The sequence below is a fragment of the Maniola jurtina genome, chromosome 11 (genome assembly GCF_905333055.1).
Source record: "Maniola jurtina chromosome 11, ilManJurt1.1, whole genome shotgun sequence".
NCBI lineage: Eukaryota > Metazoa > Arthropoda > Insecta > Lepidoptera > Nymphalidae > Maniola > Maniola jurtina.
The window spans coordinates 8,310,603-8,337,363 of NC_060039.1; the positions used below are offsets into that span (position 1 = coordinate 8,310,603).

The window sequence follows — 26,761 nt, forward strand, 5'->3', positions numbered from 1 at the left end:
AACAGATTTTTATTAATTTTTATGTGTTTTTGATTTATCGTGCAAAATGTTGGAAAAAATACCCGAGAACCCTCAGTGCGCGAGTCTGACTCGCACTTGGCCGGTTTTTCTAAGCAGAAACGGGTGAATAGAGCTCGGTTTTCATTTATCAGCGAATCATTACTACCCGTATTATAATACTATAAGTATATGCGAAAGTGTGTTGGTTTGTTGATTTGTTACTTTATCCGCATTTATTTCAAGCACGCCGTAACGAAGCAACGCGAACCAACTGAGGAGATTTTGGCATGGATACATTTAATTAAAGGCCTTGAAAGTGACATAGGCTCCTATTTATTCCGGAAGTTAAAGAGTTCCTACGGAATTGAACGGAACGGATGAGGCCGTCAACTTACTATAAGTACATTTTATTTAACGGCTTTTGATTAAATTAATCTTTCTCTTATCAGAATAATAAAATCAATGTATATAATTCTTAAAACTGTTAATGGATTTCAGTGCATGGATTTTCACCATCATTTTCATTTATCAAATTTTACAAAGAAGTTTCATAAAATATATTATTTTCATATTTATTAAATATACAATATATAGAACAAATAAGCACATTCGTGCGAAGCCGGCCAACTAATATTAAAATATAAAATAGTGCTCCAATACAATAAACTTTGTAAGTTTATTCTTACGCTATAGTCAAAGCAGTTTCTTGTGCCAACAAATCCCAACTTAAAACAAGTTACATTACTTTACACTAAACCAATGTTCAGACGTTGCTTAGCGGAGCGTGTTGCTGACAACGATATTTTAATATCGCCAACGACTTTTAAAATACCTATAGAATAACAAGTTGCCTGTGCGACTTGGCTGCATTTTGCCCACTCCTAGGATTCCGTACCTGGTAGCAACGGAACCCTATTACTAAGCCTCCGCTGTCCGTCCGTCCGTCCATCCGTCCGTCCGTCCTTCTATCCGCGGGCTGTATCTCATGAACCGTAATAGATAGAGAGAAGAAATTTTCACAAAATGTGTACTTCTATTGCCGCTATAACAAATAACAATAACTTCAAAATGGCCGCCATGAAAAAAAAAAGTTTTATTTTTTGTACGATGGTACGGAACCCTTTGTATACTGGTTGACTCGCACTTGACCGATTTTTTACACTTGAAAGGCGCGACTGAAAATGCACACAAATAACACTGAACGCGAACGGAACAACCTTTGTGTGATTCAGCATCGTCGATACATAAGACTGAATTTTAAACAGAAATTGTAATTAGGTAGGTATTGCCTACTTCATAACAGAAATCAATTTTTACGGCCTTATTTCCTCTAAAGAAAAAGATAAAAGCCAGTTAGTCTCTATTGCATCTACCTAATTAAAAACTCGACTTTGGCTTCCTCAACAAACATTTGCTACTTCAATCCTAACTTCAATTAAACCCAGACGAGAATTAACTATCTTAAAGGATACGTTACAGACGCTTTTAACTGAGTACGGAACACTGAGGATTACGATACAATCCCTCACATTCAAGAGGCTTTTGCGAAGACGTACGTAAGCTGCACTTTTAGCTACATTTTAACTTTTGAATTCTGCGACTCTTTTAAATTTTCTTTTGAATTATGAGATTTTTCGAAAATCTTTGAATACAGTTTTTATTTCCTTTAAAATCTACGCCATTAGTTCTTTAGATTAAATGGCTCTACCTCTATTATAGGTACTTAGGTAGGAAGTTGAAATCCCCTCACTATCGCTTCCAAGATAGCATCCTGTAAAGGTATCTTGTATCATAGTCATCTCAACCAATCGTCGGCAAACTGCTTCGCACGGGTCTCCTTTCAGAATGAGAAGAATATTATTGCCGTAGTCCACCACGTTAGCCTAGCGCGTATTGGTAGACTTCACACACCTTTGAGAGCATTAAGTATGGAGAACTCACAGACACGCCGGTTTCTTCATGATATTTACCTTCACCGGCTATTAATAAGGTACAGTATTGAACTCTAAAAAAAAATTACCTTTACGACACTATATTATCAGAAGAGAGTAAATAAAAGTACATAGTTTCAGGTCAAACTGTAGAAAAGTAGAAGTCAATCTATAAGCTCATCCAGCTCATCGCGATGCTGTTCGTGTTCAGACGTTGCAAGTTTTCTCATGCATATATTTGTATGCGACGGAGTTTTCAGAAACAGAGCACAAAGTTCCTACATACCTGCATGTGCATAAGATCCGTATCTAATTAATATGCCCAAGCGCCCTTGTTTGTTGTTGTTAGAGTTCCTTACCCGAAGTACCAATGGGAACCTATTATCAAGCCTTCGCTGTTCGACCGTCTGTCTGTGTCAGCGGGCTGTATCTCATGAACCGTAATAGCATTGCAAATAATAATAAAACACAAGATGGCGAATTTCAAAATGGCCGCCATGCAAAAAAAAGTTCATGGTTTGTACGCTGGTACGAAACGATTGTGTAGGTATTTCAATTAAATTGTTGTGTACACTCGGAAAAATAATTCGCTTGGCAGAGCATACTAATGCGCGCGTATGTATAACACACAAAGATACGACCCGATGCTATCCGATAATAGATACACTCACACTTACTACACTCACTCACACTTCTAGATAACCTTACCAGTCGTATAGGGTTGCAAATTTCACATTCGTCAACATAGTTCTGATGGCCGAGTGGTAATAGTGTTGAAGTTCTTAAATATGGCGTGAGTTCTAATCCTAGTGGGGGATTGCTTTTTTATTTTTGCAATTATTTATTTTGTCTTCTTTATACAGTCAAAATTATCATACTTTCAAACAATATAATTATAAGCAAGAAAAAACAAAAATAATAACACTTTTCTATTTTAGAAGTTATTTATTTGTCTTTTGTGCAGTTCATAAATTATTATAATAAGCAAGAAATAAATAAGACGCTTGTCAAAAAATTAACACATCAAGTTAACAGAAGGTATACAAAAGAGGAAAAAAAATTGACATACTTTATCTACTCCTATTACTCCTATAGTAATTTAAAACCAATATCGATGTGAAGTATGCTAAAAGTCGGTCAAGTATGAACGTAATGTTTTATTTACGTTTTGGGTTACTTTTAGGTTTGTGAGATGAATCAACATGTTAATTACTTAGTTAGAAATCAAAATCAATTATAACTTCTAACTGCAATAACAATAACATCACTCACAAATAGAATTAAATTAATTACCTATACTTTATTTAATAATGTATAAAGGTAGGCCACCCTCGTAAGCTATTACTTTTTGTAATCGACTCGTCATGTTAGTAACCATATTCCAGCAAGTCTATGCTGCCCCACAGAGACTCCCAGGTTGAAGTTACCACTTTATTCAAAGTATAATATATCGTTTACCTGTTGTTCTATTATTATAGTATTTTACGTCCATCCTTGTCCTCTTGTCTTGACTCAAAAGATTTTTCATTATTAAAAATAACAACGTAATTACATCAGTCAAAGTTTATATATTTCATTGCAAAATGAAAGTCTATGGTCCTGGTGCAAACCATTCGTAATATTTTCTTCGTAATGTATTCCGGCCGCACGCAAATGCTTCCGCACAGTTTGTAGAACTACATTGTGCTTGGTCGCTGTCAACCAAATTTTTAAAAAGGAATCCACGCTATGCATTGCAACGATTTCTTGGTGGTGATGTGACTCCATCTTATAAGCTGATGGTTTGGGCCCAGGTCAACAATTGTCTACATGCCCCGTTTCTCCGTAGTGACAGACCCACAAGCGCACGGTATTCATCTGTAAATGATTATATCCTGGATTAATACATAGGTTACTTTTTATCCCGGAAAATTAATGAGTTCCCACGGGATTTTTAATAACCTATATACACGGGAATGAAGTCGCGGGCATCAACTAGTATTTCGTATATTGGTTACATTGTTATATTATAATGCGTCTGATTAAAAGTATTAAATGGACTAAAAACATTACGCTAACATTTAGAAAATACTAAATGCACATAAGTAAAACCATAAACATAATTTCAATACGAGTAGGTTATATTTGTTTACTTACCGATATCATCGATTTCGGTTATCGAAATATTCCGCTCAAATAACAATCTCTGCTTTTTAAACAAAGATAAATAAATGTTCCATGGTGGTGAGAAGTTCAGTAGTTATTCAGTGTGAAAAATAACACAATACACCATAAATGAATTCACTACTAAGATCTATTAATCCGCGTGCTCAAGTTCTATTTGACAATAATTTATAAAATAGGTAGGGTAGATTTAAAAAATGGGACATCAACTTGATATTGCCATTCTGTAATCTATAGGTATACCTACACCGCATAATTTATCGTTTCACAAACGTCTCGTATCGTCGAAACATTTCAGTGATGAATAGACCTTAACTGTCTTGTTTTAAAGCTTAAATTCGTCCACATATCTACAGCCAGCACTGCAAGTGAAAACTGCTAAATAAAGTCGTGAATTTTAGACGTTATCTCAAGGTGGTTTAAGGCCATTTTACTCTGACATAATTGTGCTTCGACGATTGGATTCTATCAGCGTGGGTAAGCGGCAATACTACCTAGTGCCTGCTGTGGGGAAATCAGCGAAATATGTAATTTGTAATTATTGCAAGTAGGTATGGTGAAAAGAGACCGACAATTCATTAAAGAGAGATAGGTGTAAAATAATAAGTAAACGAGTTATGCACACACATAATGCTTCGTTGTGTTGCCTGCTTACCGATTTGTTTTGCTTTGTGTACATAATAAACTCCAGGTAAATTATTTGATGTAGTATAGAAGCAGGCGTTAATTTGCGGAAGTCCATGATACACAAGGATGTAGACCTTACAATGCAATGGTCTACATCTCCTGAGGATGCTCCGGTGTCGGAGCGATGCATGCATCGAGTGGTTTTGGGATTTGTGTGGTGCTGCGTGGTGGTGGTGGGTATTTCTTGCTCGATGGCTGGCTTTTCCTGCATATTTATCAGTGAGAGGGCGGTGCATGTCGCATGCTGCATGGTGCACCATACAGATTTGTGTGGTTTAGCGGATTCCAGCAAATTAAGCTTTTGGTTCCTTGCAAATTATTTGATAACCACCAATAATCCTCATTAATTATTATTTATTGATCCAAAATCACTCCGCAATAATTCGTTCAATAATCATACTATTGTTGCTGTTGATGAAAACAAAAAGCTTACTCAGTATAAAATAACTTCTGCATAACATACCTACTTATGTAGTTTTATTTTAACAAACTTTTCAGTACGCCATATGACCAGTCAGACGCTTGGCGACGACACTAATCCTTTTAGTGGATAACGAACTGCCCAGGTACACTCAGATAACATGGCATTGCACTTTGTGTATTTATAGTAAGTATTTATGCTGTAATTTTATACGATACAAAAGAACAGTGATATTTTCTGAAGCAATTAAAAGTTTTCAATGCATTTTACTCGAGTAATACTAGAGCGAGACAAATCCACGCTTTTTTATCATTTACATAATCTTCGATGACGTAGATATTTGTATTTAATGTACCTTACTTGGGATCCCATTTTAGAAAATAAGTTAACCAGACCAGAGGGTTTTATATTAACATGCGGTGGCATATTAGAAACAGCGTATTTAAAAAGTATCGTAGAAAAATGTTTCAGTGCAATTTGATGCAATTGGTCACTGTAATAATATAACTACATAGCAATCCTTTTTTTGTTGATGGGGAGGCAATCTACATCCTAGGAAACGAGCCTAATTTTTGATTGTTACTGCGAAACAAAATTCTCAAAATGATAAAGAAATGATTATTATTTAGTAAGTTATAACAAGTCAGTACATTAACTCAATTAAAACCGATTTCAACTTAGACTAATAAAATAAGATTACAGACAACGACTTATCCCACTTTCAACATATCCCTTCTAATTTAAACCATACCAACAATTCACAAACTTCAAAATGGCCTAATCTATTACCCACCATTACTCGGATACAATTAATCCCAAACTGAAATCAACTCTTGAAAGACTGAACTCTTTGCTCAAGTACTGAAAGTCTTCTTCTAAGTATATAAAAGGTCAAGCTGGCTGACTGACTGACTGACTGATCTATCAACGCACAGCTCAAACTACTGGACGGATCAGGTAGATAGCTATTATGACGTAGACGTCTACTAAGAAAGGATTTTTGAAAATTCAACCCCTAAGAGAGTAAAATGTAAAATAAGTAGGGATTTGTTTGTGTAATGTAGACCACGAGGAAGAAGTCGAAGGCACAAGCTAGTATTTGAATAATGAGTCTTCACTTCAGATACGTGTGTTACTTATCTAGATTTCTTTTTAACCCCCGACCCAAAAACAGGGGTGTTATAAGTTTGAAGTGTGTATCTGTGTATCTGTGTATCTGTCTGTGGCATCGTAGAGCCTAAACGAATGAACCGATTTTAATTTACTTTTTTTTGTTTGAAAGGTGGCTTGATCGAGAGTGTTCTTAGCTATAATCCAAAAAAATTGGTTCAGCCGTTTGAAAGTTATCAGCTATTTTCTAGTTTTCTTGTAGAAAAGAAGGTTAGTTAACCCTTAGGTTCATAATATTCAAGTGTCAATTGACAAATGTCAAGCTGTCAAGATGGACGTTGCCTAGATATACATAATTATTTATTTGAAAATGATTTGTCGGGGGTGCTGAAAATTTTTAATTTACACTTGTTATAAATATAATAATATAATACCAATGATTATTCCTATCTCTTTTACCCTACGAAACCGACGACGTTGCACTTTTTAAGTAATCTACTTTAGGGGTGAGTTTTCTTTTCTCGATTCACGTGTCATGACTTCATAATATATTCGGTGGGATAAACTTTTCACGTTCTTACTCGAATATTCGCTTCCTTTAACATGAAATATGCAGTAAGTGGGATCTTCTTTTGAAATTTAAACCATCAAGAATGCCTAAAGTTGATACCGGTACTTTACGCACATATAAATTTTTTGAAGGGATATTAGGTATGTATCCTGGGTTAATAATGTGATTAAATATTCCCATTTTCTCTCTAACGTAGCGTAAAACTTAAGTTAAGAACAGTGGTTGACTAAAGGAGCGGTGGAGGTGGCGGTCTACCCCGGACCTTGGGCACAGGCTACTTTTTGTCCCGGAAAATCCAAGAGCATCCCAGGATATAGGCTACGTCAAAGTGTTCCCACTGGATTTTCCAAACACTGAAACCTAAGCGGACGAAATTAAATGATTAAATGATTTATTTGTTTTCAAAATTGGTCTTTTTACAAATTGCGAGCATCATCTAGTAATAAATAATGATAGAATTAAACGATTTAAAAGTGTTAAACCGAAAAACGTATTATCGGTAATCGTTTGTCTACACTTAATGACGAAATTAAGCCGACCATATTTTTCACACCTTAATTAAATAGTACTCGGATTCGATGAACAAAGCGTACCCGTTAAACACAGTCGGCCCGAACAATCGCACGAGCTGAGCACATACGTGGCAATTGTATTGAATTTCTGATAATTTGCATTCGCTGCAACGTTTTGTGACCGGCTAATAATTTTATGGTGGCAATTTACCAATTAAATCCGGTTGCGGTTGTGTTGTTGTGAATAGAATAGTTGCATAGGGAGCTCAGGCATCCGTTGGACAGACGTTACTAATGAAATATGCAGTTACATTTTCAACGCAATAAATTAGCTCTCGTACGTTTTGCACTTGTAATACACGCGTATTAACCCCCGACCCAAAAAGAGGGGTGTTATAAGTTTGACGTGTGCATCTGTGTATCTGTCTGTGGCATCGTAGCGCCTAAACGAATGAACCGATTTTAATTTAGTTGTTTTTGTTTGAAAGGTGGCCTGATCGAGAGTGTTCTTAGCTATAATCCAAAAAAAATGGTTTCTAGTAGGTAAGTGTAACCCTCATTTGTCGGGGGTGTTATAAATTTTTAATTTACACTTGTTGTTGGGTTGTTTTATAAGAGTTTTCAAATTTATTTGCCAAAAAAGCACTAACGAAAATTTGGACTTTCAACATAATGATTTTCCACGAAGACAACGTGGACGCGGCCATTCGTATAATATACTAAAATCTTTAAATTTTCCAAATGTATGATGGATTACTTTGCATTGCAGTATACCTACTATGTAACTGCATTACGTTAGACGTTTCTTTATAATAGGTAGACTCTACGTAGGAATTTTTCCGTTTAAATAAAATTTTCCTTCTCGTTACTTATAAAATTTATTAGGAGTCGCTTCCGTTGCGCAAGAAGTCTCAACTCTCGAACAACAAGCGGCGTCTCGAGTCACAACGACTGCTTTTAATTATTCTAAGTAGGAAGCTAAAAGTATTAAGCGTTTCTTGTTCGGGTACCTACGTATGAAACTTCGTACGCTGCGTCGTCTGCCGCGAAAGCCTTCGCTGCATACGAAATTGCATGGGGAAGTTTTAAACACAGCTACGATAGAACATTAATTTACGATACAGCGGGCTTACTAAAATACATTATAAATAACAATTGCTTCCTAAATAAAATTTATGAACCATAATAATTAATAGTGATAATGCGTGTGTAATTTTTAAGAGGCCATAAAGCTAAGGTTTTCTAGGAAAGCGAAGGAAAGTTGATTGCTGGCACTGAACCTTTGTCTATTAATAAGATGGCTTGGTTTCCTATAGAGCTGTGCTTGACACCGTAACGGTTATAGACAGCTCGTACCAATAATATTTTGTATGAAAAAACTTTTTAACTTTTTCAATAAATTTCTAACCCGACCAATGATGTTTATTAATATTTACTAAATACTGCATCAAACCGCAATGTTTTGATCGAGTGCCTAGTCGCTAGCACACTGAAACACAGTTTGATACAGGCAATAAGGTTGTATACTATAGTTATTCATAATAATTGATCCAAGATAGACGAAAACACTCCACTTATAAACTTAATGTAATATTCCACTTAATAAAAATAACTGTGGAAAAATTTATTACCGTTTCCGATTTGTAAATGGATTTAACCAAAAATATCCGAAAATTGCTTCAAATAGGTAATTTTTGGATTATTTTTTCTTTCGAAAAAATTGTATCTAATCGTGTTTCTATTTCATAACGAATTTAGAATAAAGACTTAAAAAGCGGATGTTAAAATTCAAAGTTATTGTATTTACAGTTTCGAAATAAGAAGCTTCCAAAAGTCGTAAAATTTTCATTATAGCACTAATCAACGCGCGTAGCGGTCTGCAGGTTTTAACTCCATTATAGGTAGTTCCTTGTATTACAACTCCTAGTAGTAGCCTGTTATATTCTACAGAACATGCGTGTGTATGCAAGTCTTAATAAAGAGCAAAATGTAATTATCCTGTCTTCTAGTTTATTACAGTTGTTGCATGTGTAAAACTTTGTACTCAACGATTGCCTTCCGCAGAAATCTTCATTGGGTTCGAATTTGCATTACAAAACTTAGGCAATGCGATGCCAAGTCTGAAATAAATATACTGTTGGGTATTTATTTAACAAACACAGTGAAAAAGGAATAAACTAAACAATTTTAATTATTATTAAACTATAACTAAATAATAATAATTAAAATAATGAACCCAAAACTAAGAAAAAAGTAGGGTTATAGGTCTCTTCTTTGTTGAATTTGGTTACATATTTTGGGTCACATAAATGCGACTGCAGTGATGCAGTCTGCAGAGAATGGCAAAAAATATTGAATTTTATTTTCTTAGGATTATGCCTACTACGCTAACGTAATGGCTTTAGCATAGCTTTAGCACTTAGTGTTTGCATACTAAGGTATTAAGTACTTTCATTTATAATACTTACTGGTGCATTGAATCATTGTTTATACTAGACAAAAAGATAAAATTCTAGAGTTCTACATATTCAAAGCTTATGCAAACTCTATTTTAATAATTCGTACGTTTTTGTGTGTGTGTGTGTGTGTAACGACTCAGACTAAATAGATATTTATACATCTTTTGACATCTACGAGCGTGCCCTAAAAATATCGGCCGGTTACCAGGGTTATTACTGAAATACTGGAGTACTTTTCGTGTAATATCAATGTGAAATCAGTGTGTATGTTTGTCACTTATACCTCAACTACTTCAATAACTTCAACGAAATGTGGCTCAAAGCTTAAACAATAGCTGAAAAAGAACATACCTAAGTATTTTTTATTCAGGGAGAAAGATCCCTAAAGTATCTTCAAAAAAAACTTAATTAGATTATATCTTGGGCAAAAGCTAGTAAAAGATAACTAAGAATATAAAAACAGCTATTATGCTAGTAATTTACCTCAGACTCAAATTAAGAATTGGATATTGCAACAAAGAGCCATTTGTAAAAATAGAAAAGCAAAACGCTTCTTTCTCTTTTTGTCTAGTCGCAGTGATTGCCTTCAATAGGTACTACGGCTATTCTCTAAGCCTGTACGAACAGCCTCGTATTGAACATAGACGCAGCGACGAATTGAAAATGAAGAAACCTAGTTTGTCTTTCTTTAACGAACTCTACGATGAACAAGGTGTTTTAGAGAATAACACGGCAATGCTGAAGCACGAACGAATTCATTTAATACAATCGTATTCTATGGATGAGAGTCTGCTTTTAATCAACTGCAACCAATTATTGACAAGAGAGCTCCTTTCGGCTTAATTAATCACAATGGCAATGCAATCAAAGCTGTCTTGATTATTGTGTTACAATTTACATAAATATACTTATGACACGTAGATACAATTTTAGTTTTATTAAAATGACTACATCTAGTGCTTAGGTATTTTGTTCCATGTTTCTTTTAGCATTAGTGACTTTCTATGACGGCTTGATTGACCGAAAAATTAAAAGGGTAAAAGATTTTTAGGTACAACCTTGGTACGAATAATTTATTCTTTACCCACGTTATAGGTAAACTCTGTAAGAAATCTCCGCTTCCTAGGTCTAAGGGTTTGACCTGGACATCGATGAATCAGTCAGTAGGTAAGTCAGGACTTTTCTTTTTATATATTTAAATAGTAAAATATTGTGACTTTGCTATATTACTATGGATTTAGAGGTGAAGTTAGAAAATCTCGTTCTGACTTGTACGATCCAATAATGCCTTATTTTCGCTACCATCACTGAATTCGATATTACGGACCAGCTGAAACGTCGGACCAAATCAAGCGCCGAGATCCAAACGAGGTTCGCTACGACTCAATGAATTCATAGGAACGAGCTAAAGGACCGGCTAGATCTTTCTAGCTATTGCATATCGCAATAGCTAGAAAGTGTAGCTGGCAAATTCTCTTGTCTTTAAAAAATCTGTTGTTGCTGAGTTAAGTCAGCATGTTGTCAGTAAGCTCATTCGTTTAAGCGTTCTTGTACAACGCTAAGCGATACTTAAGTATTGCACATTTTCATCTAATGGTCATCATCATCACTAATCACATACAAAGATGCCTGCCAGTCTCAGAAATATATAGAAAAGAGAATGCTATACATTAAATTTGTTGAGCAATGCTGAGCATTTTCTTCAATACGTTCGAATTGCAGAATCTTCCATAGCGTTTTCAGTATGGAAAAACGCAGTTATAGTGACTCTCAGGTTTCTTGTGGGTCTTGTCGACCATCTCTTCTTTTATGATATTTAAGACTGATTTGGGATTGGTCTTTATCTGAACTGATGGCCGCGACTTCGTTCGCGAGAGTTTTTTTTTTTTTTAATTCTGTGGAACTCTTTGATTTCCGAAATTAAATTATATACAAGTGTAAATTAAAAATTTATAACACCCCCGACGATCCAAAGTATTTGAGTTTTCCAAAACATCATTTTCAAATAAATAATTATGTATTTAGGCAACGTCCATCTTGACAGCTTGACATTTGTCTATTGACATAATATTATGAACCTAACGGTTATCTAACCTTCTTTCCTACAAGAAAACTATAAAAGAGCTGATAACTCTTAAACGGCTGAACCAATTTTTTTAGATTATAGCTAAGAACACTCTCGATTAAGCCACCTTTCAAACGAAAAAAACTAAATTAAAATCGGTTCATTCGTTTAGGCGCTACGATGCCACAGACAGATACACAGATACACAGATACACACGTCAAACTTATAACACCCCTCTTTTTGGGTCGGGGGTTAAAAAATTAATAAATCTGAAGAGTGATATATGTCAAGGATCATGTCTAATAATATCTCTAAGCTTCAGATCTTAAAAAAATATCAAGTCAATTTGTTGTTTCACGGACAAACCAAAAAAGAAACACTCGTATTTGTTATTGTGATAAAGCAACCTTTTCATCATATCCAGGGAGAGTTCAGAAATTAATATTATTATAGATTATAATTACCTACTAACATTCCCAAGTCTCTAATAATATTATAGTTACGGAAATAACTACGCTACCATTACTGAATTCGATATTACGGACCAAATCAAGCGCGGAGATCACTTTGAAATCACAGCGAAAATATAAATCCTTTTCATTCCCTGTCCCGTTGGAACATCAAAAAAAATCGGCCCAATTCCTTGTATAGTATCTCTAGTACAGGAAATCTCTGTGCAAAATTTCAGGTTTCTAAGTCCAAGAGCCTCGGCTGAATTTTGATGAGTCGGTCAGGGAGTGTATCAGGACTTTTGTTTTTATAAAAGTTAGAATACAGTAAAGAGAAAACCTATTACAAACAATAATTAGTTAATTAATACTTTTTGAGATAGGTACCTACTATATCCTATAGGTAAGTTCAGTACTTCTTTTACGTACGAGTACTTATCTGAAAACAAGTGTAAATAAAAAATTTATAACACCCCCGACAAGTGAAGGTTACAGTAACTAGTAAAGAGCTGATAACTTTCGAACGGCTGAACCAATTTTCTTGGATTATAACTAAGAACACTCTCGATCAAGCCATCTTTCAAACAAAAAAACTAAATTAAAATCGGTTCATTAGTTTAGGAGCTACGATGCCACAGACAGATACACAGATACACACGTCAAACTTATAACACCCCTCTTTTTGGGTCGGGGGTTAGTGAATTATGAATAGCAAATCATCTGAATTTCACAATTTAGTACTGTAGACATACCAAACCAATATCGACAAAGTTCTGAAACGTGGATTACAAGATTACACTTTAGATCCTATCCCACTCGACGGATTTCAAATGTCATCAATATCCATCAGCTCTCTAAAAGCTCTGTGAACAAAACGCTAAACCGATAAAAACTGTCAGCAAACGTATCGTAAAGCTAAGGCTGCTTTTCCACCAGGGATATTCGTAGGTGCGTAGCGAGAGATGTGTATGAAACCAACCAATAGGATGGCTATTGGCTATATTTTCCTATAATTCATCGATGAGATGAAGCGATAATTTTTAGATGGGTTACATAATAAGTATGTATCCATCGTTTCGTCACAAATCTCTGTTGGAAAGGTAGCCTTGATTCTGTATATATAAAAGGAAAAGCTGACTGACTGACTGACTGATATATCAACGGACAGCTCAAACTACTGTAAAGGCATACAGATAGTTATTATGACGGAGACATCCGCTAAGAAAGGATTTTTGAAAATTCAATCCCTAAAGGAACAGGGATTTCAAATTCAAAGACGCAGTCGCGGGCATAAGTAAATTTTTATATACATATTTTGGATACAATTTATAAGATAATAAAAGCTCCAGATAGCAAATCCAAAAGGCGTGTCGTAACAAAAATGAAATAAACGTAAACCCACTCATGTGAAATCGGGGCAAATCAGCTAACATCGAAATCAAGCTCAGTATTGAATGGCCAGTTATGATGGCGCTTAGCCCAATTACCTATTTGGTTAGTTGTTCAAGTAGGGCTGGGTAGAAATACTTTTAGTGTCTGTTTAAATTAATTCGCTTGTAGAGCTCCAAATTCCATAACACAAAAAAATAATAACTAATTTCTGTTTGCACAATTGTAGTTACTTACGAATCTAATGATATTTCGCTCACTTCTAGCACAAAAATAGGTACGTATTGTTACAATTCTGAGTAAGTATTCAGACAATACGATAGTGACTTATTATTATAAAAATGAACACAGTCTGATTTTTAACCAACTTCGAAAAAAGGAGGAAGTTCTCAATTCGTCAGAATCTTTTTTTTTTTTGTAATAATTGTTTGTATTATATAATTAAATATCCCTACTTTAAAACTTCGAGTAAATAAACCCTACCTAGCATTGAATACTTTAACTAATTGTAACTTGCTAACTCTTATTACAAAATGCAAAGCCGCATGCAAATTTTATCACTTACTTGCACGCACACGAAGTCGGAGTAACGGGAAATTACATATGTATGTACGGCTTTATTACACGTAAAAACCGTTTTCCCGTAAAATACAGAAGAGAAGCAACGCACTGGGGTCAATAAATCTTTTTTTAGTACACCAAAATATAATACTTCTTACCTTATTAAATGTTATACTCGAATTAACCCTCCCCAACATCATTTCCGGCGTACTCAAGTCAGTAATTTGGTTCACAAATCTATTAATTTCACTTCCATAGACACACTTATACACAAAACAATCATTTTATACTCGAATTTTTTTTTGTCTTAACGCAGAAAAACTTATTACATTCAGTAATTACTTTGCATTTTCCTAAGTGGAGCGATGTTACACAGTTTTGGTCACGGTTCGGTACGCTACGTCAGTTCGTAGATGCCGCCTTCGTAGACTGAATTTCCGCCCGCCCAAAAGGCACGACTGGCGCCGAAGCGAGGCGAGCTTAGCCGAGTGAAGACGACTCTGTGTAACCCACTCGATGAAGTGGTAAGTTTTTACGAGCAGCAGTTTGGGAGTAGGCACGATGCGGACAAATATGAAAAGATTGTTCGACACCTGTTCCCTTTTACTTTCAAGTTATATTTTGTTGAATGGTTATTACATAATAATATTTGGTCATCAATAAATACTGTCGTGATTTACTTTATTTGACAGGGAATGGACTTGAAGAGATCATAAGCGATAATAACTTGACTGTAATAATACATAATAATATTATTATGAGTAACATACCAATACATATTATTAAATTTGGACTTGGTCGTCGTAAGATAGATATATTTAATACAATAATATTATTATGTTGAATAAGATACTCAATTTTTTACTAGTATTTGACTGAAAATATAGGTAACTAATCAATCAAATCAAATCAAAAACCCTAAATAAAAATTACATAACTATAAAAAAGGGGCATGTAGCTCCGTTTCAAAATGATAATGTAAGCATAGAGTCATTTAACAGACGAAGGAAAGAACGATGCTTGGTGTTTCTCTAAGTAATCACATCAGAAATGCGAAACGTAGAAAAAACAACCAGAATGGGGCTAACCGATGGCCCAAAGGGTTGAGAAGTTGCAATGGCAATGGGCGGGGCACATAGTTCAAAGGACTGATAGATGTGGGGTTCCGAGTTACTAGAATCAGGTTTGGCAAGTGTTTTAAACAAAAAAGTTTTGTGTTTTAACCCCCGACCCAAAAAGAGGGGTGTTATAAGTTTGACGTGTGTATCTATGTATCTGTCTGTGGCATCGTAGCTCCTAAACTAATGAACCGATTTTAATTTAGTTTTTTTTTTGTTTGAAAGGTGGCTTGATCGAGAGTGCTCTTAGCTATAATCCAAGAAAATCTGTTCAGTCATTTGAAAGTTATCAGCTCTTTTCTAGTAACTACAAACTTAACGCGTCGGAGGTGTTATAAATTTTTAATTTACACTTGTTTAAACTGTTTTTTCCAACCTTGACAGGAACGATGATATTGGAGTGGAAACTGAAGCATTTGCAGACTCCCTACTAAGTGTCTATAGACAGACCAGTTCAAGTGTAGAAGTTTCTACAACAGGCCTTTGTCCAGCAGTGGACGTCTATCGGTTAATGACAACGATGACAAATGTAATATCACGACCGTTTATATGATAATAATCTTTTAAACGCTCGAACGCCATAAAAGTAAATTTGTATCATTATAATATGTATATCTAAGATTGTGATGATAGAACTTTCTATACTGGTTATTTAATAGTAATTTCTTAGTTAGATAATAAATTAATGTCACTTTCAGCAATTCCTTTAATAACATTTACGTCTCCATAATGCGATTTAAACGCAATCAAGCGGCTATTAGGAGGGTTCCGTAACAAACTTAGCAAAGTTCTGCTTTCCTCAAAGATACTCGTACAAGCTTTGATGGAAAGTTTCTTACCAAAGATTTGAGGTCTCCCACATCAAAATCCCTTCTCACTGATTCGGAATTTAAATGTCCCTTAAGGGCGATATGAGCTTGGAAGTTTTCCACTGTATGAATTAATGTTAAACGTTCATACATACTTTATAGGAAAATACAGCTTTGATAACAGAAAAATGTTGAAATATAATAATAAACGCAATATAAAGGTGCTGGCAGTGGCAACTTTTCAATAGTAGTTCACTTTAAGTAACAATGTGGTGACCTAACCCGCCCAGAGATGATATTGTTTATTTCTAACAAAGTCAGTTAAAAGACAAAATTGAAGGTATAACCGCCTGGTTCATATACATACTGACAAAAAATTAATGTATTGCGACGTCGCAATACATAAAAAACCAATGGCCTAAACCGTTATCATTCTGAGAAAATATGGGTTCAGTAGTGGGCCGGCAATAGGTTGATCATGATGATGATGATGATGAATAGGTACATAAAACAACACACAAAATTAACAAGATAAAGTTGACAGCTAAAAAAGTGGGGGTCTCCAAAAAAAATTTTTTTTTTGCTGTTGTATCGTGTTGGGTGTCAAATGAAAGAGGAGAAAATATTGAGTTCATAAATAATTGAGTATATTTTAATGTTCTACAACATTAAAATATACCAAGCGGCAGAAAAATAATTTTACTATAATATTTCAGCGTTTATTAAGACGATCGCAATCGGGTTTTAGTTTTCAACTTTTGCAAATTTGATTTGATCATTTGATCAATTACTTGTCGAAAACATAAGGCCTGCGCCGCCGCGCCGTTTCATAGAACGAACGCGTGTTTAGAATGATTACGACGGTCTGCGGTAGTTCATATAAACGAGGAGCATATAATGCCATTGTTGCAGTTCTGAAGAGAACTCGTAACAGTAGATCCCGATTTTATTGCGCCGCTCCATGATGCAATATGCAACTGTATAAAGCAAAGCATGGTGCTTCTGATGAACTCCATACAAATATCCTTTATTGCTTTTGAAGCTCAACAAAAATGTCCTTTATTTGAATTACTTAAGCGTACAAGGTGTAAATTAAAAATTTATAACACCCCCGACAAGTGAAGGTTACAGTAACTAGAAAAGAGCTGATAACTTTCAAATGGCTTAACCGATTTTCTTGGATTATAGCTCAGAACACTCTCGATCAAGCCTTTGAAACCTTTGAAACAAAAAAAAAATTTAAATCGGTTCATTAGTTTAGGAGCTACGATGCCACAGACAGATACGCAGATACACACGTCAAACTTATAACACCCCTCATTTTGGGTCGGGGGTTATAATAGGTGTGTGGGAGGTTCCATTTCCAACAGGCTAGCAAAATTAATAAATTGGCTCATCATGATCAACCCAGTGCGTGTTCTAAGCTTTGTGTGATGTGTGTTGGGTGTATTGCTTGCTTTCCCTGCTTCTGCGGCAGTGAGAGGGCGGGCGCATACCGGATACTGCGAGTTGTATCATACACATTTGAATTAAGCTAGTGGTTACTGGTTCCTTATCATCATCAACATCATTATCAACTGATAGACGTTTACAACAGGATTAGATCTCTTGTAGGTACTTCCACACGCCACGGTCTTGCGCCGCCTAAATCCAGCGGCTCCCTGCGACTCGTTTCATGGTTCCTTGTATTGTCACGCAACTTATGACTTACCTTCTCAGCCTCCTAGTTGAATCCTACTTGTACACAAAATAATTTAACATTTTTAGCAAGAAACAGTTAAAAATTATTTTGCTATAATCCGCCAACAGAATAAATCTGTATGGTCAAACATGCAGTTACAAGCTAAGCACCGCTTACCTCCCCAACCAAGCAATAAAGCCAAATTCCCAAGCAAGCACTGCCACCACCATTCACATGCAACACCACACAAGACTTTTCCACTACTCTCGACGCACGTTTCGCCCCGACACGGAGGTAAGCGGTGCTTAGCTTGTAACTGCATGTTTGACCATACAGATTTATTCTGTTGGCGGATTATAGCAAAATAATTTTTAACTGTTTCTTGCTAAACATGAACTTCCGCAAAGTAACGCCTGATTCTATCCAATATTTAACATTTTTGTCAAATATAAAGTCTGGGCAAACATAATCAAGTTGACATCTCTTATGTGAGCGGAATCTTTGAGGGAAAGGGTAATATTTGCCGAAAAATCGGCTTCAGAAAACCTTTCAATAATCCCAGTTGCCCTAAAGGGAATAAAATTTTAATGACGATATGTAGAATTTTTACAGAACAAACGTGTGTGTGACTTTGTAGGAATAACTTTTAATTTAAAATACGTTCAAATGATAATATGTTTGAAAAGTTCTGGGGAATGGATATACTAAGCTTAAACTGCGATATGGAATTCGTTGTTTATTATGAACTTGGATATTAAAAACTAGCTTAAGCCCCAACTTTGTCTACTTGGATTTAGATTTGATCTGGTTTTACAACTATCGAAAAAACCCTGTAGGTAGGTATATGTAAAACAAGAGTAAAATCAATGCCTCGCTGCGAATATAAATATGAAAGTTGCTTTGTTTGTTGGTTTGTTAGTTTGTCCTTCGATCTATATTATAGGCTACTTTTTTATCCCACAAAATCAAACACGCGTGACAGGATTTAAAAACTTAATCCAGGCGAACAAAGAAAAAAATGACAAATTCGCTTATGTATATTATGTAGGTATATCATTATATCTACAATGTGCCTTTATTATTTAGCGACATGAAACTTAACAGCAAGACCAGCAGGACATTTGACGTTGAATGTAGACGAAAGGTTCGAGACACTTGGAACCACAGAAAACAAAAGTCACAAGTTTCACCTCCAGGCTCGTGACTTGAAGAAAGTCCAGAGGCCTTGGGAATCCCAAAGGAACTAATCATTATCTTAAGTATTTTAAATTATTTTGTTTATTTCAATTTAAAGTCAAAGAAGAAAACATTTATAAAAACAAAAGTTAGTGCGTTGTTAATGTTTGTACGTAATAATATAAACTACTTACGACCAGCCCCGGTGTCGCACGAGTGCTTGAAAATAAAATGTAGCCTATGTCACTCAGGAAGAATAAAGCTTTCTGATGGTACAAGAATTTTCAAAATCGGTTCAGTAGTTCCAGAGATTACTTCCTACAAACAAACTTGCAAACTTTACCTGTTTATAATTTATTAGTAGTGTATATAATAAAAGTAGTTAGAGTAAATACCTACTTATCTAATAGTTAAGCGTAACTCTTAGAATGAATAATGTTCATTTTACTGAATGCTTTAAAAATATTGAATTTCCTTAAATTTCCATTTAGCACAACATTCTTATTAATCCCGAGATTTAGAGATGCGAGTAGAAATATTAGGTACACCTAAAGTCGACTACGATCCGTCCACATAAAGATGCCGTTTTAATTGTGTTTACCGAGACTTCACTGAACAAACTTCCAGCTTCTCAATTGCTGGATTTATACGTAATTCCGATTCTTTTTACGGTTCCATACCTCAAAAGGAAAAACGGAACCCTTATAGGATCACTTTGTTGTCTGTCTGTCTGTCTGTCTGTCTGTCTGTCCGTCCGTCCGTCCGTCCGTCGTGTCTGTCAAGAATACCTAAAGGGTACTTCCCGTTGACCTAGAATCATGAAATTTGGCAGGTAGTAAGTAAATAAAACACTTGAACCTTTGATTGAAGCGTATAGGACACGTATAGGAACTATCTGAGCGAATTTCAGGTAATGTGCCTACCTAAGTATTATTTTGCATCGTCGAAACCTTTGAATAGGCATAGGCGCTATATTTTGTATGTTGAACTATTAAAATCTTCCACCGCGTTCATGTTACATAAAATAATAATGATAAAAATAGCTTGTTCAAATATAATATCGCTTTTTATTTGGCTTCATATTCATATAAAACTTCCGATGGAATTTTCCAATTATTTGTACTGAATTAATTCTTTTGCACATGGAGTTTGTGATGGAAACCCTGCAAATGGAATTTATTTCCATGAAAATAATAATAATTAATATAAAAGTTGTTGTGAGCGAGAATATTATTAAGTGCTAACTTCTTCAAGGTACCTACTGCGTCGCACTTCACATATTTCAAGACTTCAAATTGAATTATTTTGTAAATATTCTGAATTAACCTGAAAAAAAGTTTTTTAGTGAGTATATTATTATATAACCAGAAAATAGTTTCTGCAAAAAACCTCTCTTCGTGTCTTGGTCACCTAGAAAAGAAGCACTCCATAAATTTCGATATTCATTTAGTGACTTTTAGAATGTAAATACCTACGATTGAAAATTAAATTCCAATATTTTATGCTCCTGAAAAAAGCTTATTATACAATCGAAGATTATGTAAACGACAAAAAAGCTTGGATTTGACTCGCTCCAGCAATACACGGCGCTGCAATTGCTTGTATACAGTATGGCATATTATTGTATATTGAATACTTGAAAAGAGCAACCGCCGAGTTTCTTGCTGGTTCTTCTCGGTAGGAACGGCATTCCGAACCAGTGGTAGATTATTTTGACGATTCAAAAGCACTTGTAAAAGTTTAATTGAATAAAAATACTTTGAATTTGATTGAATTTGAATTCGAAATTAATTTTTTTACAGCAGACTATAATAAAACAAATAATTTTATGTAGGACAACTAGGTAGTGTGGTTTAGTCTAGGTAACCATTTTGTGACTCTACCACTTCAGATAAGGTAAGTTCTACCTACTATTTTTTTTCATAATTTTCTAGAAGTCGTGTACGATTATTGAAGATTAGTGACTTATGAAGTCGTTTCAATCATACTGTGCAGCCGTACGAATTGGAAAACAGGGGAAAGGGATTAAGCTCATTTCTATGGTGAAAACTTTGCAACCACTTACAGGCCAAACTCGTCAAAGTTTGTTACTGGGACTTCCTGATAGGCACTTGGCCGTGTTGGAATCTCATTTTGGTGCTACTTAAATGTTATTATAAACTACCAGGTAAACATGATCTAAAATCATTTTAGTTAACAGAGATGACTTCAAACCCTTCAAAAGCTAAATATTTATCAAGATATTATTTGGAGCGCGATCCTAGATCATAGAATAGGAATAGGTATATTTAGCGTTCATAACTTTAGGATATCGGTAGATCATGATATTTATTTTTAACCCCCGACCTAAAAAGAGGGGTGTTATAAGTTTGACGTGTGTATCTGTGTATCTGTCTGTGGCATCGTAGCTCCTAAACTAATGAACCGATTTTAAGAGTGTTCTTAGCTATAATCCAAGAAAATCGGTTCAGCCGTTTGAAAGTTATCAGCTCTGTTCTAGTTACTGTGACCTTCACTTGTCGGGGGTGTTATAATTTTTTTATATTTACACTATTATACATCGTGTAGACAAATGACGTAATAATTGATAAATATATGACGTGTTCCTAAGGGGCCTAGTATTAACAGAAAAATGAAATTACAGCAATTGATGGTATTTTATTTTTCTTTTGTACAACATAACTGAACGTGAAAACAGAATTGTAAAGAAATGCGGTGAACGGTGGGAAGTAAACTATCTTATATAATAAACCCGGATACGACATGTACGTGTTTGCAACATTCAATTTATTGCGATGTGTTTAGACGTGAGCCCAAGCAACTGATTTTAGCCTGCACGATATAACTCATAACTCTTGAATGGCATATAATAATTGAATACTATATTATGAATACTGAATTTTCGTGCACTTTTTAACCCCCGACCCAAAAAGAGGGGTGTTATAAGCTTGACGTGTGTATCTGTGTATCTGTGTTTCTGTGTACCTATCTGTGTATCTGTGTATCTGTCTGTGGCATCATAGCTCCTAAACGAATGAACCGATTTTAATTTAGTTTTTGTTTGTTTGAAAGGTGGCTTGATCGAGAGTGTTCTTAGCTATAATCCAAGAAAATCGGTTCAGCTGTTTGAAAGTTATCAGCTCTTTTCTAGTTACTGTAACCTTCACTTGTCGGGGGTGTAATAAATTTTTAATTTACACTTGTTATTATGTATCCTTATTGTAGTATTTGTTTGTTCAACGATGGTTCAGCTTCTTGAATCTAGCGTCATATGTTCAAACCAAAGACCTTCGTTTGAATAGATGACGCTAGGTTCGTTGACGTAGAAGTTGATTTTGTTCTAATACATCTGCTGCTAGAATCGCACCAAATAGCGCAGCGTTGGACAGACATCAAACGAGTCGCAGGGAGCCGCTGGATTCAGGCGGCGTCGCGAGACTGTGGCGTATGGATGTCCCAACAATGGACCTATGTCCAACAATGGACGTCTATATGGAACTCTCTCGAAATGGCGCCCGTCCAACTCTTTGGAGATCTACTAACCCTGAGTTTCCTGGTAAGAGGTCACCATTCAAGCACTTTTAGAAACTGTGGTGACAATGCAAAGCTTAGGAATTTCGTTCTAGAAACGGCTAGGTAGGTATGTTGCTTAGACTTTTTGGAGCTTGAGACTAAAGATTAAAGACGCATTCGATTTACCTATATCTACCTATTACTTAAAGAGCTAAGTAAGTATATTTGTTAGTTTGTAGGTTGATATGCAGAGGATAAACTTCGAAACTAGAGATCCGATTCTGAAAAGTCTGTCACTGAATATAATAGCTAAATTATTCCCAAATGCTCTAGTTACCTAAATGCTATAAATTATATCACGCGGACGAAGTCACGTGAAAGAGCTAGTGTAATTATATAATTAATTAATCAAGTGATCAAAATATTGAATTCCAAATTAAAACATGACATCGCAATATTATTAATATTTTGTGACAATAAAATAGATACTAATAATTTATTAAATGAATATTTATAGCACTAATTAACTGTCAGAGGCCAGGTCAGTCTCTATTAATTACCACAAAGCAACAAAGTTTGATTTTTAACCCCCGACCCAAAAAGAGGGGTGTTATAAGTTTGACGTGTGTATGTGTCTGTGGCATCCTAAACTAATGAACCTATTTTAATTTAGTTTTTTTTTTTGTTTGAAAGGTGGCTTGATCGAGAGTGTTCTTAGCTATAATCCAAGAAAATCGGTTCTGCCGTTTGAAAGTTATCAGCTCTTTTCTAGTTACTGTAACCTTCACTTGTCGGGGGTGTTATAAATTTTTAATTTACACTTGTCAAATAATGTTTTGCTCTGTATTATGTTTTGGTAAAAAAGATTCAATTTCCTTGTTTATAGCTTTTTTTTACACTACACATTGCAAGGCAACTCTACTTACAAGTTTAACTTTTTGGCGACTTTTCATAGCTCCAGGTCTACGTAGGTTCTGTTCATTGTGAAACACTTTAATAAGTGAGTTCCGGCAGTTTATTAAAATGTAATAACACTTGCAAAACTTTAGCAAACTTACACGTTGCCTAAAACCTCATGCATAGTGGTGAAATGCAGAAGTTTCCTTTTGTTTCATTTCTATTATACTCGGTTACTTGCATGTAAATGGAACATAATGAATTTTTAATGATTCCTCAGACTGAATTCTGTAACAATTGGTATTTTCCTAAAAAAATCGGTCAAGTGCGAGTTTAACTCGCACACCGTATTCCGTACCATTGTACAAGATATTCAAACACTATTTACGGTCTAAATTGTATTTTTTTTTTTTAATTTGCATAGTGGCCATTTTATTATTTGTTGTTATAGTGGCAGTAGAAATACACACTCTTCCTCACGCTAACGAAAATTTCAACGTTCGGCCTAATAGGTACATTTCATGAGATACAGAAAAAGTATCCGATGTACATCTCTAAGATGTAAGCTAAGTATCTCTAGTCTGTACCAAATAGCGATACCGTGACTCCATCCAAGTGGATTTCCATTTTTGATTCTTTGATTTTCTGGGACAAAAACTAGCCATGTCCATCCCTCGGATCCAAGCTATCCCTGTACATTAATCATAATTAATTTAATTTATTCAATCATAATTAATCATAATATGAATGAGCCGTGAAAAGCTATACCTACCTACTTAGCAGACAGACACATATTATAAGCATGAGTGTGTCCGATTTTCATGCATATAATATAAAGTATGCATACCTAATATAATGATGAACTTATCCCAAAACGTCTCATCTACAGAACAATGTAATAAATAATTAAGGTGCGTAAATAAATAACAAGCAGGCGGCATTCACAAGACAATACGAACGCACTCAGACGTCGAGATCTACTCGTAGGTAGGTACCTACTCGAGAGTGCTTTCATACAATTTGCACGGCATACTTACCCTTTTAACTCAGTTTCTTTTTCTCTTAGAATCCTCTTAACTTTTCATTTCATGATCAAAAACATCGACCGCTGGGCCGCCGTACCTACTTTATTGAGCAAGATTTATAGAAATCCGATTTCATCTCAACCCATTGCCGGCTCACTGCTGAACACGTGTCTCCTCTCAGAATGAGAAGGGTTTAGGCCATAGTTCACCACGCCGGTCAAATTCAGATTAGCTTACCTTTAAGAGCATTAGATAACTTTGAGGCATGCAGTTTCCAACAGGATTTTTTCTTTCACCGTTTAAGCAAGTGATATAATATTATGTATAATTGCTTACAACCTCAAGGTTAAAACGAACCGTAGCTCCGAAAATCTGAAAGGTATCAACGCTATCACTGCTTTACTAAAAATAATAATAATTTAAAAAATCGGGATGGTAAAAATTCGTAGAACAAAGACCTATAAAAGGCTACGAGGCTGGCCGCAATTGTAATTAAATGTTCCAATTAGTATAATAATAACGATCGTCGGGGATTTGATTTAACCATAACATTGATTAATCAGTAATCACAATGTTGTTGTCCAAATCCGAAACTCAGTTTTTCTGGTGGAGGCTTCTGCCGTGGCTAGTTACCACCCCACCGGCAGAGCAGTGCCGCCAAGCGATTAAGCGCTTCAGTACGATGCCGTGTAGAAACCGATCAGGGGTATAGATTTAATGAAACTGCCATACCTCCCCCTTCCAAATTAGCCCGCTTCCATCTAGACTGCATCATCACTTACCATCAGGTGAGATCGCAGTCACGGATATATAATTATTATACACCTAATATCCTCAAAATAATCTACCACTGTTCGGAATGGCGTTCCTACCGAGAAGAATCAGCAAGAAACTCGGCGGTTGCTTTTTCAAATATTCAGTAATTGTACCTATATGTTGCCTTTTTTTAGCAGTCTATGTATGAATGTATGTTTATAAAATGCTGAAACAGAATACTACGATAAAAAACAAATCATTAAGACATTCATATACCTACTTGTTTCAGATCTAGCCAAAAGCCGATTGCAAAATAAAGTTTCAGCTTTGCACTACAACAAAACCAACACAGACTGCATGCGTCACATTACGAATTATCCGTCAATTAAAATATATTATATTTACTCATGCATTTTTCTGGTCTTTTCAGAGAGAAGTTTCCCCAGCGCGCTCACCTGTACTCTCCATACAAATATAGTTTTGTTCTCATATTTTGATCACCCACTCAAACCAATTAATTAATCAAACTCAATGATTTGTAGACAGCATGTTTTAGAAATTTTATTAATATCTGTGTCTGCGGTGTGAAAATGTTAGTTTTAAAGTTACACGTGCTCAAATATTTAAATAATCTGTGAACTCTTGTAATTTTAAAACTACACAGGTATTTGTTAGTAGAACGTGTCAAAAAAAATTGCGTTTGATTGGTTACTAATCAAATGAGAACTAGACTACATTTGTATGAAGTGCGCTACAAATAAACTCCTTTTAAACGTCGTGCCTCGTATGTTGTTTACTGTAATGAACACAGTTTAAATAGCATCTAACTCTTCTAAACTAGTCTAGCATTTACGGGGAGAAAATAATATTTAGGTATAATTTGAGAATAAACCATATTGCTAAAATAATTAAATATTAAAAGTAGCCAGACTTGCAATACCTATAGGTACATATAAATACAGACTTGCATTAATTAGTCTCAAGCTCTCAGATATGAATTCAAAATTTCGTTTATGAAAATATATATATATACCTAAGCTAAACTATAACAAACTTTCATGAGTTGCAAATCTGATATTATCATAAGCTAAAACGAATTCTTGTGAGCTTCCGCCTACAATATTAATACAATATTTAATTAAAATACTTCATACGTACGAGAATTTGCCAAAAATAATAATCGTTATCGGCGCATAAATATGATTTATCAGCATTCAAGATAAAAAAATGTTCTCATTGGTGATCATGCCAGTACATCTTTCAATCAATCGATTAAAGGGATAAGGCCTTTAATCGATTAATTGAAGAAAGTAAGTGAAACAATTTGGTGTAACAATATTGCAACCATTTAGGTCATTGGTTGGACCACAGAGTACTTTGTAAATATAGGGTTGGACCCTGAGTTTAAGGTTACCCAACAATGATCTTAGTTCAGGTTGTTTGGAGATTGAAACTTCATGGTGATTG

The 26,761-nt window shown here is 35.1% G+C and overlaps 1 protein-coding gene across 1 annotated transcript in view; it reads right to left on the reverse strand.

Annotated features, from left to right (window-relative positions):
- Window positions 1-14,733, reverse strand: part of LOC123869525 — a 47,412-nt gene extending 32,679 nt beyond the window's left edge. Inside the window, exon 1 of the mRNA XM_045912500.1 lies at window positions 14,478-14,733. The gene's annotated coding sequence lies outside the window, so the exon portion shown is untranslated. The remainder of the gene's footprint in view (window positions 1-14,477) is intronic.
- Window positions 14,734-26,761: the final 12,028 nt, after the last annotated feature.